The 19,571-nt window shown below is 43.9% G+C and overlaps 1 protein-coding gene across 5 annotated transcripts in view; it reads left to right on the top strand.

The window, feature by feature from the left end:
• LIFR (LIF receptor subunit alpha) overlaps nucleotides 1-19,571 on the top strand; it is a 91,136-nt gene that overhangs the window by 26,359 nt on the left and 45,206 nt on the right. Inside the window, exons 1-3 of one of the 5 annotated variants that reach the window (XM_046905192.1) lie at nucleotides 9,367-9,480; nucleotides 11,782-11,844; nucleotides 17,844-17,950. The gene's annotated coding sequence lies outside the window, so the exon portion shown is untranslated. Of the gene's footprint in view, nucleotides 1-9,366; nucleotides 9,481-9,903; nucleotides 9,949-11,781; nucleotides 11,845-17,843; nucleotides 17,951-19,571 lie in introns of those variants that run through there. The other 4 variants (NM_204575.2, NM_001396715.1, NM_001396716.1 and 1 more) reach the window with 4 other exon arrangements.

Below are 19,571 nucleotides of genomic sequence, written 5' to 3'. Positions count from 1 at the left end.
TTGTTCTGGGTCAGTCAGAGGCTCTGCTGAGTAGTTGCCTTTGGAAGCAGACATTACTCTTGCTCTGCCTCTTGCCAGCTGTGGGAAACCATCCCACAGGTGTCTCGGTACAAATTCTCCCTGGAGCCTTTGGTACACTCCCTCCTTCTGGAACCAGAGCCAGCTGCGTTACTAGGACAGATCTCATGTCCACACGCAGCAAAAACATCCAGCCTGCAGTCTCTCTGGCAACCAATTCTTAAAAAAAAAAAAAAAAAAAAAAAAAAAAAAAGCAATGATTTATGCAACCACCATCAAACCTTTCTTTGTAGTGTATGAGTTTGTGTCCCTATTCTGGAGTCTTGCTGAGCTGTGGGCAAAGGAGCTATGAGATGCCTGCTTTGGAATTGTTGAAAGACACTGCTGTCCTGTTCTAACTGCTCAGAACACTATTATCAGCTGTTACCTCCTGCGAGACACATTTTCTCCCTGCTACTGAGCCTTGGTTGGCACATGCCAATGGCTACTGCAAGCCCTGCCGGAGCTGTGTTACAGACAGAGCCCAAACAGAAGGGCATTACACAACACTTGGGGAGCTCCTGCTTCCTCCAGATGTGGAGGGTATAGGGAAAGTTTTTACCACTGGAACCCTAAAGAAAAGAACTGTTACTGGCAGAACTTATGTTAACTTTAGAAGGAGCGTAAGCTTCAGCAAGTCTTTCCATTGCCTCTCTCTTGTGTGGGTTTCTCTGTGGGAGGAATAAGGTCTTTCTGGAATAAAACCCCAAAGAGTCCAAGAGTTCCTCCGAGAAAATGGTAAGATTGCACAAGGTTGGTCAAGGTTGTAATAAGGGACAGGCTGAATCATAGAGTGACTGTCATGGGTAAATACAAGTTTCTTCCCAGCTTCCTAGTCAAGCTTAACTACTCAGTGTGAAAACACACAGCTTCAGCACCTGAACACACAAGAAATGCACCAGCATTCCCTGGAGCAATGGCCAGAAATTTGCACTGTTGGCACAATCATGCACTCTGCTCCAGTCACTTCTGTCCCGACAGTTTCACTTCTGCTATGTAAGAGATGGCCAAGCTTCAAATGTAGAGTGGACAGTGCCCTCTAGCCTAGTGATGTCGTCAGAGCACTCTGGACAGGAGAAATATCCTCTGGAGTGGCCTTGCCCCTTGCACCCCAGCTTTCCAGCCTCCCAGAAAGCCTTTTACCACCTCTTGAACTGGAGGTGATCTTTCCAACCACACGTGATAACATCTGTTTTTTCTCGCACGTAATTTCAAAGGGAGAAAATTCTCTTGTGTTTAAATCCAAGAGTGGGTTTCAGGATAAAAATGCCAACTGGCCTAAGGACTGTGCATAGGTAGAACAGGACAAAACACAGAGGACTGACTTAAGTGTTATCATCTTCAAACTCAGGAGAGACTTCATCTGGATGTGTATGTTCACGTTCACAGTGTGTACGTTCCATATGTTAAAGGTTGATACATTTAGTCTTCCTCGGCATTAGTCTTGCTAATTACAATCGTAAGGAGGAAGACTATACATACATGTGGCCAGAGTCCAGAACAAGGTACCAAGGAATTGCTGCCTGTTGGTGCATACAATAGAAGACAAAGTCTTACCTTACAGAGCTGTGTAGGAAAATAAAACTAAGAAAAGTAGTGAGATAACAGTAATTTGCTTTTGTTTAGGAAGAATGAGCCATGTTCAGCAGGTTACTTACTGCAAGCCTTTTCCCCTGTTCACTAGATGCTTGCATGGATTTGTAATTATATATTTTAGGTCCAGCAAAGAGTGTGTCTGGGCTTCCATATTTTCAGTTCTCAATTTTCCTCTGAATGAAAGAGAATTGTCAATCTAACTCAGGCATAAGGAGTGTTAAAATGTTGAGTACTGCTGTGCATGTTCTGCTCCCAGCTGAATCCATTGGCAAGCTAGGAAGAGGAAAAGGCCACAGGTGTACTCAACAGCCAGCATGCTAAAGCCAAGCATCTTTGCAGGCCAGTGAAGTGCCTCCAAAATTAATTAAGAGCCTAAAAAAAACCCCTTATTTAGATTCTCCTGTAAGCTAGGCAGTTCCCATGTTCTAGTGGGTATCCAAATGTCTTGTTTAAAGAGGTCTGTGGAGGATAAGTAGTGCCCTCATGTGCTGAGGTAAGGAAAAAAAATACAGAAAAGAATCAAGATCTTTGCAAATAGAGACACAGCTTTGCCCTCTCTGCTCCCCCACTTGTCACTTTCATCAGACAATGGTAAAAGTCAAGTTCTCAATTTTCTCTGCCAGTATCAGGTCCCTGCTCAGTCCACCCTGGCTAACGCAAGTGCACTTGGGTCCTTGACCATGCCTGACCATCCAGTGGCTAAGACTCATAGCTGAAGGATGAGCTCACCAGCTCTCCCAGCCTAGGGACAGCCTGGAGCTCAGGACTGTGGTTTGACACATAGCAGGAGTGCTGCTTCAACTTTTGCCCTTGGATATTCATTCCAGCCTGTAGTCCTTAAACCTTTGCCCTTGGCTATTTTTTCCTGTTATTTCAACTTCCTACTAGCCCTCTGGTGGCTTGATGTTTGTGTTCAGTGTAACTGACAGCAGGGGAACTATTCAGTTAAAAAAATACCTTGAGGGGAGGTTAGTTAAACATAATGGAATTGTTTCCTTGATCTTTCTGTATAGATATGTACAGAGATTCATACTACGAAATACAGTGGAGAATCATAGAAGTGACAAGATGGATGCTCCAGCTCATACTGCTGGCTGCAAAAGTACCTGCCAAGGACTAATCTAGGCATGCATTAACTCAGACTGTGCCTCGTGCATTTGCAGTATATGTCTCAAAAACATGATTTACCACCTCAGTGGTGAGCTGTGCTTCATTGCTGGGAGCACTGAGCAAAGCTATGTGATTGTGAATCACTGCTTTAGCTCAGTGTTAACAAATGGGAATTGATGACACAGGGATGGTTGCATTTCAAGTGACCTAAGAGGCAAAAGAAATTGCCTAGACATCCAACTTGGCAAAGATGTGGCACAAGAAAGAGCATGCTCAATAGTACAGTTTTAAGCATGTAAATACATTTCTGGTGTCTGCAGTGCTGCCCACACATGTTCTAAGAGTTTTTCATAGGACAGTTTTCTGCCTGAAGAAGCTTAATCTTACAGCCCTGAAGATTAAAAGAAATCATTCCCTGGGTGGGAAGCCAAGGTTGAGCTTGCTGCCCATCTGCAACCACAGCCTGCTTTTCAAATACACTGGGATATACTTCTTTATTAAAGTTAGAATTTCTGCTTATATGTTTTTACAGACCTTTTATTAGCCTGCAAGAGAATTGTGGTTAACCAGAGCTCTCTTGCAGGCTAATAAAAGGTCTGTACTGATACACCAAGTAATAATACTTGTAAAGTCAAACACAGAAAGGATAAAGCTGCCTCTAATAAATGGATTTTGCCATGGCATCTTCCAAACCCACACCATAAGGTATGCTACTTGTACATTATTTAATACTACAATATGCTTAGCTCTAATGCACTATGTTATGTAGTACTGAAACACAAAAGAAGTCCCAAACACACTTTTAACCCAAGCGTTCTTCTACATGTCATCATGTAGAAGTCAGTGATTATAGCTCAGTGTGCAGTCCCACTCTTCCACTTGGCTACCCACTGCAGGTTTCATGTATCAGCATGAACTTGGGCATAATGCAGACCTTAACCTGGCATGCATCTTGGAGAGATCATCGGAGTTCTTCATATGTTATTCTGGGCCCTATGCATGCTGCAGCCATATTCAGCAGCAGAGATCTCTTGGACATGAGATAAATGCTCTGAGACATGGGAGCAGCTGAACAGCAATGTGAGCAGAAAGTATGTGGATCACAGGACTTACCATCCTTAAATGTGTTCTTTAGTTTGCTTTTCACCTTCTATGTACACAGCCTATGGGACTTTAAAGATGTAGCACACAAAATTGCCTTTAAAAACAACATGGAAAGGCTGACAAAACAAACACAATGTCCTGTGTAAATAGAGAACTTCATATGCTCCTGGAAAGCATTTGCTAGGTATCTCCACCTCCTCTCTGGCTGAGCTGTCTTCATCTCCCTGCTTTTACGCTGATGCAGAGAAATTTGGTTCCAAGCAGTGAGAAGGCTCACAGCTCCGTCCAAGGATAGTATGTATGGAAGAAGATATAATTTTTCCCCTGGATATGGTTCAGTAGGGGGTGAGGGTGTTGCTGCCTGGAAACTTTGTGCAGGGAGAGTTTTGATAATTTTAATCAGTTATTCACTGGTACTGGCTGCTCAACTGAGTTACAGGAATTCTCGTTGAATGGCTCCTGTTGATGTAGACGTCAGCACCTGGGTGCATGCAAAGTTCGTGACAGCTGAATTATTGCTTCAAATTCACTCGGCGTTCACCAGACATGTTCAGGCCATGGACTGAAGCACAGATAATCGGAAGCATCACACAAGCATCGGCTTACTAAACTTTATATTTATAGCACAGGACGCATTTCTTTGTGAGACCTCTTGGAAATAGAAAAAGCGTGGCAATATCCATCTGATAAATTGGCAAGTAGAAAAATGTGACAGACAGGAACAGTTACACAGAGAAAGGAAGTACATTTGAATGTGATACACTGATGTTGGGGAGCTACTGGGAGCACTTGCAATATAAAGAGTATATGAATGTCTGAGATGTCCTCAGTATATCTTACTTGCACAGTTCCATGCTTGTCTGGCTATCACTAACCTAAAGTAGCCTGTGACTCTCATAAATCCCTTTGATGATGTCATTAGGCCCTTCCACTACTATGCAAAGTAAGCCTCTTCAGTTTTATATCCATAAATCAGATTTAGTTCTAGGACTGTTTCCACCATCCCTTCCACAGTTAGAAAGATTGTTACCATTTGTCACTGTTTATTGTGTTCTTCGGAGATTTATATTTAGCTTCATTTTCTTCCAAGAAATAGGCCGTATCTTATTTCACTGACATGAAGACTGACCTCTCAGGCTACTGTATGGAACACTGCAATGGAACTCATCCCACTTGATGATTAAGCGTGTGCTGAACTTTACACTGCCAGTCAAAGGCAAGATAGCACACCTGCTGAAACTGGGAAGCAATTCATAACGTTTACAACATGTAGTTTGTTGTAGCAGAGCAACTTCAGCAGTAGGCTCCTTCTCAGGCATCAGTTCACTGCAGACACTGTAGACATTTGTAACCGAAGTATTAGGACTCCAAGGTCTAAATAAAAATGCCTGCATGTGGAAGTATCAGCAGACACAAAAGAGCAAGGGTGGAAAGAATGGATATGGAAGACAGCAGACAAATGAAGGAATGGTGAAGAATGTGCTTTTTGCATCAAGACCGGAAGACCAAGCATTCCGTTTTGTTACTAACATATAGCTATTTTTTACCCAAAATTCATGCTCTGATAACATGGGCTCATATAACATTTTCCCAACAGAAAGACAGTAGCCATAAAGATGGCAAAACAGTGCAATACAGCAACAAGCAGAAGCTCTTCTTAAGGTTCCTGGAGGATATGGCAAGCAAGGTTCTGAGGCAAAATCACTGCATAATAACTGCTTCTACCAGGAAAATATGAAAGACTTGTTCAAAAAATGTTTGTTGTTGCCAGTCAAGACAAAACCAACTTACTTAGTGAGGACACGAGCTGGTGCCCTTGTCCTCAGCAGTCCTGATCACATCATGCGGAGACACTTGGCTGTGTGTGGCAGTGAGATCCCCTTGCTAGTATCTCTGTACTGTGTGGGTGAAGGTTACCTTCACTGCTAACCATAAGGGTCTTATTATTGGTAGTGATTCTCATATTTCCACCCAATGTATTTTTCAGACATCTGAGGTGGATTTTTTTTCCAGCGAGAGGAATGCAAGTGCCCTCAGAATAGTTGTTTTTGGCAAGTAGTGTTTTTCTTTCAATTTCTTTTTAAATTCATGGCACTATCTAACTAGTGCAGGTCAGCAGATCAAAGTCCTTCATTGTTTCTCCCTGCAAAATGACAAACCACAACAAACTATATGATTTTCCTGCCAATCAGGGGACCAGGGAATTTTTTGAAGCCTTTTAGAAATATATTGCCAATATGTCACTGGGCACTGCAGGCATAATTCCCTAACGACAAAGAAAACTCTCTGCATTTGAAAAATATTAATTACAAAGAGATTATATCTCTGGGGTCAGTATACTCATTTCCAAGAATAGCTCTGATCCAGCTTGACAACACAGAGATGCTTCCATTGAGACCTCATAGGAAAGAGCTGTTGCTTTTTGAGTGCACCAAAACATATGCACTACCCAGTGCATATGAATAACTTGAGGTTATTCTTGGCAGAGCAGAGCCTACTCCTCCTTGTCCTATCACAGCCAGTGAGAGTTTTGTTATTGGCTTTCCTGAATACATTCAGTCAGGCCCAAATTCGCACTGCTGGTTGCATTACATAATCATTAAAAGAACAAAAACAAAAACAGGAATAGGTGATCCATACAAAGAATAACTGGCAGATGTTCCCTCACAATATTACATACTTAAAATCTCTAGCTTTTGTAAATAGTGGTAGAAGTGCTCATCACACAGTTCTGGTTAAATGGTAAGGTTTGTAAAATGTGAACACAACTTCTCAGCAAAGGAAGTTCTTTAATATTCTTTATTGGCTGGAGGAAAGTGGGTGCCAAATACAACTGTGAAATGGGAAACAATGCACAAAGGAAAAGTTCCAGAACATCAACACATCCGTTCCTTTCCTGCCATAAATAACCAACACACCCTTAACAGCAAGACTAAATGGCTCCAGGAAACTCTCATTAATGAAAATGTCCTAGCTGAGCTTCTCACTTTCAGTTGGAACTTTTCTGACCTGGAGAGCAGACAAGTTGTTCTGTAAGTAATAGGAGGCACTGAGATAAACTCAGATAAACTAAAACTAGCCCACTATCCGGACAGATGTACATCTTCCTCTCTCATTGCCCAAGCATTAATGTTGAAAGGCAGAGCTCTGCTGCAGTTAAAATCAATGACAAAACACTGCACTTAAGTCTATGAAGACACAGCATTTGTTCCAGCATCTGCCCTTCAATTTTCTGGAAACCAGAGATAAGGCAGGAAACAAAAATATGCGTATATGTACTACAGGCAGATAAGTTTTGTTATAAAATATAGCAGCTGTGACATTTTACAGGGAAAGTTGCAGGGTGAGTCAGGATGCATAGATAGCATATTTTCTGCACATCAAAAGCTGCGGGGTAAGGATAATCACAGCAGCGATTAGTTAATGGGGTATTTTTATTTAAATCAGCATATTTCACTGTATAATGATCAGATAACAGAAACTCAACCATCAGCTTTATCACCTTGACACCTTTACTGTAAAATCGTCTTAAACTGCAACTGGTCAAGAAAGTTTCTTAACTTCTAATGGTGCCACAAAACACTGAGTCATTAAATACAACACCAAAACTTCAACCTCAGGAACGACCCCTACCTCTGATTTCTCCTGGCAGCTTCTCACTTCACAATCAAATTTTCCTGCTCCAAAAACAAACAAACAAACAAACCAAACCAAAACAACAACAAAAACAGACAGTTCCTGTACGGAATGTACACAAAATTACAGGGAAGCTGCCTTGCTAATTAAAAAGAGAAAATGGTCCAAATGAATAACATCTGCCATATAGAAAAGGGGCCAGATCCTCTATAATTAATCATGGCATGCATTCCTTGTTCAGGAAGGCTTCCTGCCAAGTGAGATGCCAGGGAGCCATTAGGAAGGAGAAAGTAACATGAGCTGCAGAAAAGGAAGATGGTATAATTTAATTTGACATATACAATGCCTTCAAAAAAAAAAAAAAAAAAGAAAAGAAAAGAAAAAAAAAGTTATCATGTACTTTCTGTGGAAACTTGCATCTATGGGGCTACCATCCACAGCACAGGGACGAACTGTACCCTGCCCAGCCTGTGTGGGTCAAACACAAACTCCTTGGAGTAACAAATGTTTAAATCTGTAACAGGAGGAAACATCATCTTGTGCTTGGGATTCACTGCCCGAGGCTTCTCTCCAAATGCTGTTACCCTTCTTTCCCAAGAACAGTATGTGTATAAGGGGACGCAGCCTCTCCTCTTAAGAAGGTGACACAGGTCAATGGATAGACAACTGTCTCAGGAGGCCTGAAGTCAAGCATGCTCTTCAGTCAGAAGAGACCCAACCGCAAGGTTCATGTTGTTCTTGCTCTAGCTTACAGCAGCTTCAATTTTCTTTGCACAAGCAAAAACATTGGAATGGGGAGGAAAGGATGGAAGATTTCATCTCTACAAAATAGTTTGCATTCACTTAGCCTGGGTAGGGAACGTGTGGGGTTGTGGAGAGTGGCTTTGGAGACACCAAATACATCCACATAGCCAAGGTAGGACACGTCTGGCTCAGCACCCTCATACAACTGCATGCAATTCCTTACCATGTAGGCTCTGCAAAAAAACATCTACAACAATCTAGAAACCGCCTGGAGGAGAGTGCAAGCAGGAAAATCCAAGGAAAACTGAGAAGTCACTTTTTCTCTCAGTCTTGCTGTGGTTTCCTGGGGAACAAAAGAGGAGCCATAGGCTTGCCAGCTCTTCCGATTTTATGGGCCTCGTGGCATATATATATTTTTAATCGCTTGACTCTTGAGACTGTGGGATTGTGAAGATTTGAAGTTTGATTTAAAAGAGAGGCTGGCATGTAGCTATTGTGGCTTCGGAGAAATGCTGGAGGTCGAGTCCCAGACCTCAAAAACTGGAGGCAAATATAAAATCTTCTGAACTTCCTGCACTTGGAGGTCTGGACCAACAGTTTGAACCCCAGATGGCTGGTGGCGTCCGTGATGTTGGACAGAAGGGTTTTCTGAGAATGGTGTTTGATGGTGTCAAAGGGAACCTGAAGTGATCAGATTTGTGACTTCAGTCTGCTTTCTACAGCCTGCTGGGGACCGCTGGCTGCTGAAGTATCTTCAGCAACTGCGCCCTTACCAAATCCTGACACTAAGTCGCACAGTATGACCAGGGAGAAACTGAAATCCTCAGCCCTGAAAAACCATAACCAACGCTCCTCCGGCTGAGCGTGAGCGCAGCCCCAGCCTCGGGCGCTGAATGCCACAGGCAGCGCTGCCCACGCGCAGCCCGGGGGCGCCAGGTGCCACGAGCAGCCTCGCCCTGAGGGTAGGCCCGTGGGTGCTGCCTCCCGCCTGGGCAGCCGCGCCGGCGGGCGATGAGCGGCGCAGGCTCCTCCCGCAGGCAGCCCGCCAGGCCCTCTCCTCCATCCCTCCCTCCCTCCCTCCCTCCCTCCCTCTCCCTGCCTGCTCCATCCCTCCTTCCTGTCGGCGCTGCGCACTGCTGCCCGCCGGAGCTGGGCCGCCCGGGATCGCGCCGCGGGCACTGCGCACACCCCCGAGGCATGAGGCCGCCGCAGGGCAGGGCGAGGCGGCGGCGGGTGAGTGCCGGACCCGGGTCGGGCGGCTTTCGCCGGCGGCGCCTCCGCGCTGAGAGCTGTGCTCGCACCTGGGAGGGAGCCGCGCCGGGAAGCGCCCCCCGCGTCCCTCCACCCGCCTCGAGGAGGGGCGAATGGCGGCGGGGGGGCCGGGCGCGGGGCGAAGAGGGGCGGCGGGGGGTGGCGATCCCCGCGCTGCGCTGCCTTCCCGCAGTGCCTCCGCGCGGAGGGGCAACGGAGCTCCCGCTGTGCCGGCGGCGCCTCGCAGGGCCGCGTCCCCCGCGTTGGCCGAAGCTGGGGCCGGGGACAGGTGGCGGCGGGGCCGGGGGCGCGGCGGTCACGGGCTCCCCCGGGGGAGAGCGGCGGGGAAGGCAGCCGCTACCCGGAGCCGGCGGTTATATAGAGACTGTGTTGTGTCAAGAGCTCATTCTGCTGGCCGGCAAGTTGGTGGGTTCAAGGACCGAGCAGTGGGTAAATATTTATGCCTCTTCTTTCGTGCGTTTTTATTTATCATTATTTATTATGATGATTTTTTAAAGTACCATCTTCCCAAAAATTAAAAAAAAAAAGAAAAAGAAAAAGAAAAAAAGAAAAGAAAGAAAGAAAAAGAAAAGGAACAGGACCTTGGGAGGGAAATGCAGAGCCCGTTCTGCTGCCAGGAGCATCCGGACGCACCTCTCACGCCGGCAGTGGCCCGGCGGTAGCAGCTCACCGCCTCTATTTTAAGGGATTAAATTTATGGTGCCTTTGGAGGGCATGCTTAAAAAAAGATCACCCTAAGCCTCCGAGGTGGTTCTGGAAGAAACGTCATTCCCGTGTTACAACTCAGTGTGAACGGGGCATGTTGTGCTGGCATGCTGGGTGCTGCTGCAGTAGGAATTAGCGATAGATGTGGCTTTTCTGTTTCCTAATTGTAAATGCCAGGGGACTTTGCTGTAAATGGGAATCGGGCTTCAGATAAGTATTGAAATCCCCTTGTATCTGGGGGACCTCAGCTATGTGCTGATGTGTAGGAGCTCTCCCTTTGATTCTCTAATCCAGACATTCATGCTTAAAATTTCTGTTGCAAAAACAGTCAGATATTCATTTCCACAACCAAGTTGTCTACGCTGTGTTAAATTCCTTCAGGAATTTGACATTGCATCGTGCAGGGAACCGGTAGCTTTATTCTGTATGTGGAGTTTGGCTTGTTACTTGAGCAAGGCGATGTGGCTTGTCTCTTTGACATCACACCTGAAAGTCTTTTCTTCCTTTTTTCCAAGGAAAAAATCTTTAAATTCTTAAACCCTCAGCAAGTAGCTTGGACCCTGACCATCAGTCAGTTTTGGCAGGTCTGTTAGCTGTGTGGAAGATGAGGGTCTGTGTCGTGCCACATTCCCTCTGTAAGGGAACAGTGTGTTGTTTCATGCCGTTCTGTTGGTGCTCCTATGTTTTATGGATACAGCGTTGTGCATCCTGTGGGGAAAAATAAGTTTGTCATAAGTTTGTCATTTTGCAAAAAGTCTGCTTGTTCTTAACTTCTCAACCATTGTATGTTATATGGTCGTGGTGATAAAGATAAACATTGAACTCCATTTGCTTCTGGTGATTTAAAAAAAAACCAGCAAACACTCCTGGATTGGGCCCCAGTGACTCAAGATTACAACAAAAATAATGTTTGATGAAAGAAGGATTAGGATGTGGGAAAGGCAGAAGAAAATACAGGGAGAAGTGCAGAGTGAATGGTGCCCTGCTGCCGCTGGTTGCTGCTGCTGAGCCGCGGCTGCCAGCTGTTAGCTGGGGAGGCGTCTGCAGGTCTCTGCTGAGAGGTCTGCTTAGGCTGCAGAGAACAGCTTAGCGTCTGGAGGCTGCAGGTCTGCAGGGATGTGTATCTAAACCAGAGGATGATGGAGAAGTCCACAAATCAAGAGCTTAAAGATCACTGCCTTGGAGCTGCTTCAGTGTATAGCTTTCAGATAGCGAAAGACTTGATTTGTTTGGTTTGTCTTTTCTGTTTACTCAGTCATCACATCCTTTCATCTTATCACTGTTTCACCTATTGAAACTTTTATCAGCGTTATTAAGTGATAAGAGTTTCCATTGTGCACTGTCCAAACATGTCTTTTCAGTCACTTAGAGCAACTGGTGGCAAGCCTATCAGGGGAGTTAGATTGTGCAAAATCCCTTTACAGGTGTGCTGAGGAAAGGGAGAGATGTAACCTTTAGGCGAGGGCATGCCTGTAGACTTGACAGACACTGTGGAATGGGCAGGAGCAGCCATATGGGTGGCGATGCTCTCCAAGAAAGAAAAACTTATTTTCACAGGTGGTAAAGCTGCTCCTGCAACTTCAGCACTGAGCTCATGGGGCTTTAATTTTCACGTGCTAGGTAAGTTGCTATCTATTGTTACAAAGTCAGGCTTGTTTCATCATCATGCGCAGCTCAGGCTTACTCTAAGAACTCTAGTAAACATAGTAGATATATACATGGATTTATTTATACATCTTTATGTGTAATGCTATAGCAGAGTTTATACTATTGATAAGAAGCAGCTCTGCTAGAGCATGAATTGTTTAATCTGGTGGGTGCCTGAAAGAGAGTTTTGTGCCATGAGAGCTGATGTATTTGGGCAGAAGGGTTGATGTGTGCTGGTAAGAATTATTCCTGAAAAATTAAATGGTACCTCAAGTAAAATATGTTTGGCAGTCCATGAGGGTTTTTATAGATTCTGACTCTATCTTGCAGAGTGCAGCATGTCACAAGGATGATGCAGATGGATTGTGTTTTTTCTGTAAGTGACTCAGTAGATGATGTGACCAGGTAAATTAGGCTTTTTTCCAGTTATGCTATGTGTTAGTGCTCAGAGGAAAGCCGAGCATGCTAAATTCAACCATACTGCTGTGTAACCCAAGGAATGTTCATACAATTGTTAGATAAAAACAAAAATCTTGCACATTTTTGAAAGTCAGATTATATTATCTTGTAATGAGTTTACTAGAACTGCTGAATTAAAAAGACAGGGATCTCCTAGAAGTAGTCCAGTGGGTGGCCACAAAGATGATAAAGGGCCTGGAGTGTCTCCCTTAGGAGGAAAGACTGGGTAACCTGGGCACTGCAACAGACTGCCCAGAGAGGTTATGGATTCTCCTAAGGAGATATTCAAGACCTGGCTGGATGCCCACCCGTGTGATTTTTTTGTTGTGTACCTGTTTAGCAGGGAGGTTGGACTCTGTGAGCTCTTGAGCTCCCTCCCAACCCCTGCAGTTCTGTGATTCTGTGAATGTCAGCTTTCAGGGAAAATGCAAAAAGGAAATCAGGAAGCTTTGTGGGATTGGTTTTGTTCCATTTTCAATAATACAGGTAGGACGTAGTTGTAACAGAAATACTGAGATCTGATGTTGAAACTGATGTTGAAATACAGAGTTGACTTAAGTGGAGGGATGTTATTTAGCAGTACAAGGAAGACTTGAAGGAGAAGGAAAGATACTTGCTTAAGTAAGTATCTTAAGTTAAGACAATATATATTACTCTGTGTTACACATCAATCCATGCCCACTGAGATGTGGAAAACAGGTGTGGAAATCAGTTTTACTGCTGCTAACAAAACTGACTAGATTTACCTGCAGTGGTTTTGTGTTTTAGTGTGCCTTTTCTCCTGATACTGAGTTACAAATCCTTTTTGACTGTTAGGAATCTAATTTCTGTCTAAAAATAAGAAAAATAAACTACTTTCTTCTAGATATGGCATGAAAAGTGATTATGCCCAAAGGCCAGTTCATGTACTTCGCTCCATAAGCAGCTTAATATAAAAGATATGAGTAATCCCTGGAAGCAGGGCTTGGAGCCCATGGTCCTCCAGTCTCCCTCACAAGGACACGGAGTTCTGCTCTGAGTCAGAGGTGACTGAAGTCATGAAGAGAAATGCCATCTACAGAAAGACTGGGGAGGTCTCCATCCTGTCTCGTCTCTTAATCTCCAGCATGGTTACAGATGCTCTCCACCCCCCAGCATGTTCTGTAGTCATTGGGACACCCCAGCAAGTAGAGCACTGCTATAGCTTTCTTTTCTTCACTGCTTTTTTGGGGAACCTCATGCTGGATGGCTGTATGTGACCTGTTCTGTGAACATCTTATTGTCTGGCTTAGGTGAGAAAATAATTGCCTTGTGAATTTTGAGCATATACGCGTTAGGCAGGTGTTCTGGTCTTATCAAACTTGAGATCATCTGCGTATATACATGGTGATGCTTACATAATTTATCATCTCCTCCTCTCCTCTCCTTTTTCTCTCTCCTTTTTTTTTTTTTTTTTTTTTTTTTTTGTCTCCATTAATATTTAGTTGCAGCTAAATGGGATATTGGAGTGTGTCCTTTTAGGTCTGTGCATCACAAATTCTGATTTTATATGTGCTTAAATGTCTCCAGGGATTTCTTCCAGAATTTTCTGGATTTCTTCCAGACTCATTACTATGGCAGTGGTGAGGGCCATATGAATTCTTAGATGGCTAGAGCTACTTTCTTACCCACCTTGGTAGGATAGGGGACAGCTCAAATGGCAGCCACCCACAAAAACAAAGGTTCCCTTGTTCCTTGTCTGCTTTGCTTACTGCATTATGAGCCAACAGATATTAGGTAGAACTAATGATACCTAGCAGTTTCAAACACTGGGTAAGGCCTTTTGTAGTAACCACCAGGCTATAGCTGATCACTGCTGTCCTCCCTCCTTTGGTGGGTGTGTAGTTCCTGGATTTATAGGCAATGGGAGCCCTCCAGGTGTGTGACTGCAAGGTCCTTGCCCTTCTTATAAGAGCCAGGAGCTTGTAGCAGGGTCTTTTGCCCCTTCACTGCTGCCTGCCTTTCCCTACTGCTCTCTCGAGTCACTCCTAGCAGTGGATTTCACTGCAAGGAGAAAATGCTTCAACTAAATATAGCTCCTAACCCATTGGTATGAGTGCCGGTCAGGGTGTAAGGTTTTGAAGGGCATATGTCTCCCCTGCTTTCCATGCACTGTCTGTAGCTGGCACTGGAGTGATGACAAAGACTGTTGCTACAACAGAAGCAGTCTTCATTTATCCCATAGGCAGAGAACTGCTGACTTGTCAGCTGTGGAGTCCAAATTATGCCTTTTACCTCAGGGAGCACAAGTTCTAAAAGCGCATATCCTCGAAACAAGGATGGCACTGTAGCAACTCCCTGCTCCTCTGCCTCACTTCCTACCGGTCCAAAAAGCAGAGCATGGGCGGCCTGTGTTGCCAGCTTGATGTGGGGGTAGCAGGATGGTTTCCCCATCTCTTGGGCCATGTGTGTGTGTGAGCAGAGTCTTTTCTCTCTTATAAACCTAGGAACTGAGGGGAATTATCCTTCAATACCAGACAGTGCAGCATACCGGCCAGCCTCAGCCACCTGAAGTCTTCAGTAGCTGAAAGTGGACTTTGGGTTGCTTTTGTACTTCAGCATCTTCCAGGCCAGCCAAAAATTTTCACTGGTATAGTATACTTGATTAGAGCATTATTGTGGGATAAGGTGCACTGGTAATAGCTTCAATAGTTTTAACTTTATACTAAGGTGGCCCTGTTTGTAGCACAGAATCATGGAATTTATGTACAGCAGTGTGTTTGTACTCTAGATAATAAATGCTATCTGAAAAGTACTTGGGAAAGTTTCTTATGCTTGTGTAATTTTGTTATTACTATAGAAGTTGCTTAATGGTGTAATAAGAGTGTAAGTTACAGAGGTGGTCAAAGATGTTTTGCTTACACACAGTTTTCTTCTGGGCCTCAGCCATCTGAACTAGTTTTGCTCCGTGAATAAATTAACGAATTCCCTTCAAGAGGAAATGCAGGCTCTTTTGACTCAGTAGCATGGTTAAACATTTGCTCTGGATGGTGTTAGGTGAGCTGTCACAAGCTTGACTAGCATGAAGAGCAGAGCAAGCTAGCTCTTCCCCATTTGGTTTTGTTCCCTCAAACGCTCCTCATGTTGTTCTCTTGGCCATGCAGTACATTTCAGCCTAAAGATTTAAATCTACTTTCTCTTTATTGGGAGCACTTTAAGCAGCTCACGAAAAGCTGGTTTGGAGCCAGGCTCTGACTGGGCCACGTGCCATGAAGGCCTGGGCCAGCCTTGTATATGTTGGGGCCTAGGCAACATGAAGGCAAGCCAACCTGCCACATCTAGGCTGAGCCTGAGAATGCATCTCTAATGTAGTCCATCAGGAAGGTTTAGACTTCTCCGTTAGTGATGGTTTCTATGATGTTGCATTTCATGTTACTTAGACATTTGGGAGCGCTGCTACAATTGCATGTATCTTGGAGAGTCCAGAGGACTGGCAGATTTGCACACACAAGAGAGGAGGCATGGCCTTCTGGGGCTGTCTGGCAATATTTGTCTTATTCTGGCAGCTCTCCTTCTCAGATCAGGGATTGTGCTGTCACCCAGAAGCTCTTGTGCCAAGGCATCTCTGCTACTTGCCTTGGCATTTAACCCTGTTCGTATGGCTGACTGTGGATTTGCCTCCCTTTAACCAGGTGATCTAATGGCCTCTCCTAACTACGAAATCAGTAAAGGTAGACTTACAAAATGCCTTTCTCAAATAATTGGTTTTAATAGTACCACAGGGCAAAAAAGCTGCTTAAATCAAGTGAACTTCAGGAGAAAATTATAGTGGTCAATCTTACAGGTTGGGCTTCTGCAGGCTCTGAAGCCCAAAGGTGAATATAAGTTATATGTGTTTGAACTACAACTGATTTCCACAGTATTTTGTTTTGAATCAGGTTCATCGTCTTCAGCAAAAGAGAGATTTGACCTCCAGGATTTTATAGCTACTCGTGAGCTAAAACTAAGAAGATAAGCTTTTAAAGCTTAATCCTAGGTGGAATTCTGAGAAAGACAACTTCAGTGTTGTCTTGAGCTAGCTGTAACAAGCACCAAAGTACTGCGTGTGTGAGTTGCATATACTTGTCACACGTTTCTTTTACTTCTGTTAGGGTTTCTGCTGGTAATGAGGATAATAATATCTGTTCCCTGGAGTCAACCTGTTCCTCTTCCTTTTCCCCTCCTTCCCCTGCTCCGTACTCCAGCAAAGGTCACAGCCATGAGAAGTCTTCAGTACACAGGTCTCCAGGCACGTAACTCATAATTCATCTGCTAGAATAGCATTGTCACAGTTCCCAATATAGAACGACCTTCTCCTCCAAATTGAATGTGATTGGCCGGTTTCTTCTCTGAAACGCTAGGAATTTTTCAAAAGAAGATATTTTTGGTCCAGTGTTACTACATGTTTCAAATGGTGGAACTGATGTGGATGTACATCTAGCAACTTGTCATGTAACTCTTACTTTACATCTTACCTCAGAATTGGTCAATTTGTCCACTGTATGTTATCTTCCTTCAGTATTAGAACAGTCATAAGATCTGTGGGATTTTTATGCTAATCTGGGCTAGCATTAGTGTAATAGGGACCCGAAACTTAAATTTTGAAATAACTGTGCTAAGACCATATTTAGAATTATTTTCAGGAATGCATCAGATCGTATCCTTAAGATTTCAAACAGTTCATCGAATCCTTGGAACGCTTTGCCAATGTCAATTTACTTTATTTAAAAAACAAAAAAGAAAGCAACAGAACAACACTTTTCAGTGATGATCTGCTACCTGGCATTGTCTTTCGCATCTCATATTTCACAGGCTATGTTTAAACCTTTCTTTGTTGTATGTAATTGAGAACTGTCATCAAGTAACCTTGTTAAACTAAATAGTTGCGTTATTTCGGGCTTTGCAGTAGCAGGTAATCTCCCAGACCTGATCTGCTCTATGTAATTTTTTCATTGTGCATGTAAACTGGCAGTACTGGATTAGACCATTTCCATTGCCAGTGAACATTTAGTATTTCCCTTGCAGTGTTTACTTGAATTCTATAAGGTAGCTCCATCCATACAGACTAAGTTGTGAGGACATTTTTTTCAGTGACTTTTAATGTATATTTGAGTGATGGAAAAACTCATACTCCGAAAGCTGAATATTTTCCAATTACTTCTCCATGTTTCAACTAATAAGCAGTGCAGGTAGTGTTAATGTGTGAAGTACATGTCCTTGTTGTGTTCTTTTGTTTCACCCTTTTGCCCTACTGTATGCTTTTTGGCTAATCAGTAAGTATCTCTGGGTTGGAGATGAGTTTGGGCTGTGATTACTACAGACAATAATGGGAGCAAGCCCTCAGTGTTACAGTAGCTGCCTGCAGAAATAGGTCATTAGTGGGCTCTGAGCAGAGTTAGCTTTTCTCACTACGCGTGTAAGCACAGAAGGTGTACTTATAATTCAGGATCTTTTCTGATGGAACCTCTTGTGCAGCATTCCTCCCCACTGATTATACATTAATCTTTTAACTCCAGGTACCTACTGTGGCTGCCCGCTTCAGCGCTCAGCTCTGCTGCACTGAAGAGTGAGGACTGAGTCCATCAAAGGCTCCTGCAGCTGAGCTCCTGCCGGCTGTGCAAATGTAAGTGTATGCATAGCTTTATTTGTAAGGTCAAATTAGTCATAGTCAGGAGCAATATACGTATATATGTGGTTACTGAGGTTTGTTTTCTTGCGTAAATCAGCACTTATTTGTACAGCACCCCATGGCTTTGAAATACCTTCATTTCAGAGGGCACAGGTGATCTATGATGGCACTTTGCTGCTTGGTTCATGGGACTTGCAAAGAAGGTTCTGCAGCCTAAGCCTAGAGATATGAAGAACTATTTACTTGAAAAGCTGTCTAACAAGTATTGGTAATAATCATCTACTGTTCATCTTTACTTTTAAGGTGAAGTGCATCAAATTTTACTATTTCTAATGAAAGTTGATTGTTGGAGTGTTTTAGTTTTCTTAACTCGAAAAAGAAAGGATACTTGTACATTTCTGGTATGTGCATGCATATTTGATCTTTTCAATCTCTTCTGCTGTAGCTCACAAAGAGTTTCTGCATGTATGTTCTAAAGCAAAATATTTATGCTCCTGTGGTATATGCGTTGCAAATGTAATACTTGCAAGGTACTGTTTACAGCCCCTTACTATGATGGAATCATAGAATCACAGAATAGCTTAGATTGAAAAGGACCATAATGGTCGTGGAGTTTCAACCCCCCTGCTATGTGCAGGGTTGCCAACCCCCAGACCAGGCTGCCCAGAGCCACATCCAGCCTGGCCTTGAATGCCTCCAGGGATGGGGCATCCACAACCTCCTTGGGCAGCCTGTTCCAGTGTGTCACCACCCTCTGTGTGAAAAAATTCCTCCTAATATCTAATCTAAACCTCCCCTGTCCCAGTTTAAAACCATTCCCCCTTGTCCTATCACTATCCACCCTCGTAAACAGCCATTTCCCCTCCTGTTTATACACTCCCTTCAAGTATTGGAAGGCCACAATGAGGTCTCCCCAGAGCCTTCTCCTCTCCGAGCTAAACAATCCCAGTTCCTTCAACCTTTCTTCATAGGAGAGGTGCTCCAGCCCTCTGATCATCTCAGTGGCCCTCCTCTGGACCCGCTCCAAGAGCTCCACGTCCTTCCTGTACTGGGGGCCCCAGGCCTGGATGTAGTACTCCAGATGGGGCCTCACAAGAGCTGAGTAGAGGGGCACAATCACCTCCCTCTCCCTGCTGGCTGCCCCTTTTTTTAATGCAGCCCATGATATAGTTGCAGAATATGACTGCAGAATATAGTTGCAGGATATAGACTGCAGAACTGGGAAGTGCAGAGTACTTTCCAAAGGTGTTTGAGGTAGTGGTGTTTCTAAATGGTATGTGGGTTCTCATAACTTCTAATGATTGTGGGTTCTGGTGAGATTGGCACAAGTTTTTTTTAGAAGAAGGTTTTGTAAAAAGGGAAAACAAAACTAATTTGTCAGTGTTTCACGGCGTGAAGTTTACATTAGATGCTTTGCAGCTCTCTGGGTTTAGACAGGTAAGGGTTTAAGAACAGGCTTGGCTTTGTGAGTCATGTATGATATATCTGATTAAATGCGTAAGGAGCAGAAGTTTCCCTAAGGAACAGAAGTGTAGAATAGAAGTAAAAATACACTGAAGCAGAATATGTGTTTTTTTCTAACTGTACCGAAATATTAATGGTCCCATTAACTCCT

Source organism: Gallus gallus, chromosome Z (genome assembly GCF_016699485.2).
Source record: "Gallus gallus isolate bGalGal1 chromosome Z, bGalGal1.mat.broiler.GRCg7b, whole genome shotgun sequence".
In the NCBI taxonomy this organism is placed as follows: Eukaryota; Metazoa; Chordata; class Aves; order Galliformes; family Phasianidae; genus Gallus; species Gallus gallus.
Note: the sequence above shows the minus strand (reverse complement) of the source record. Positions and strands in the feature narration are given on the sequence as shown.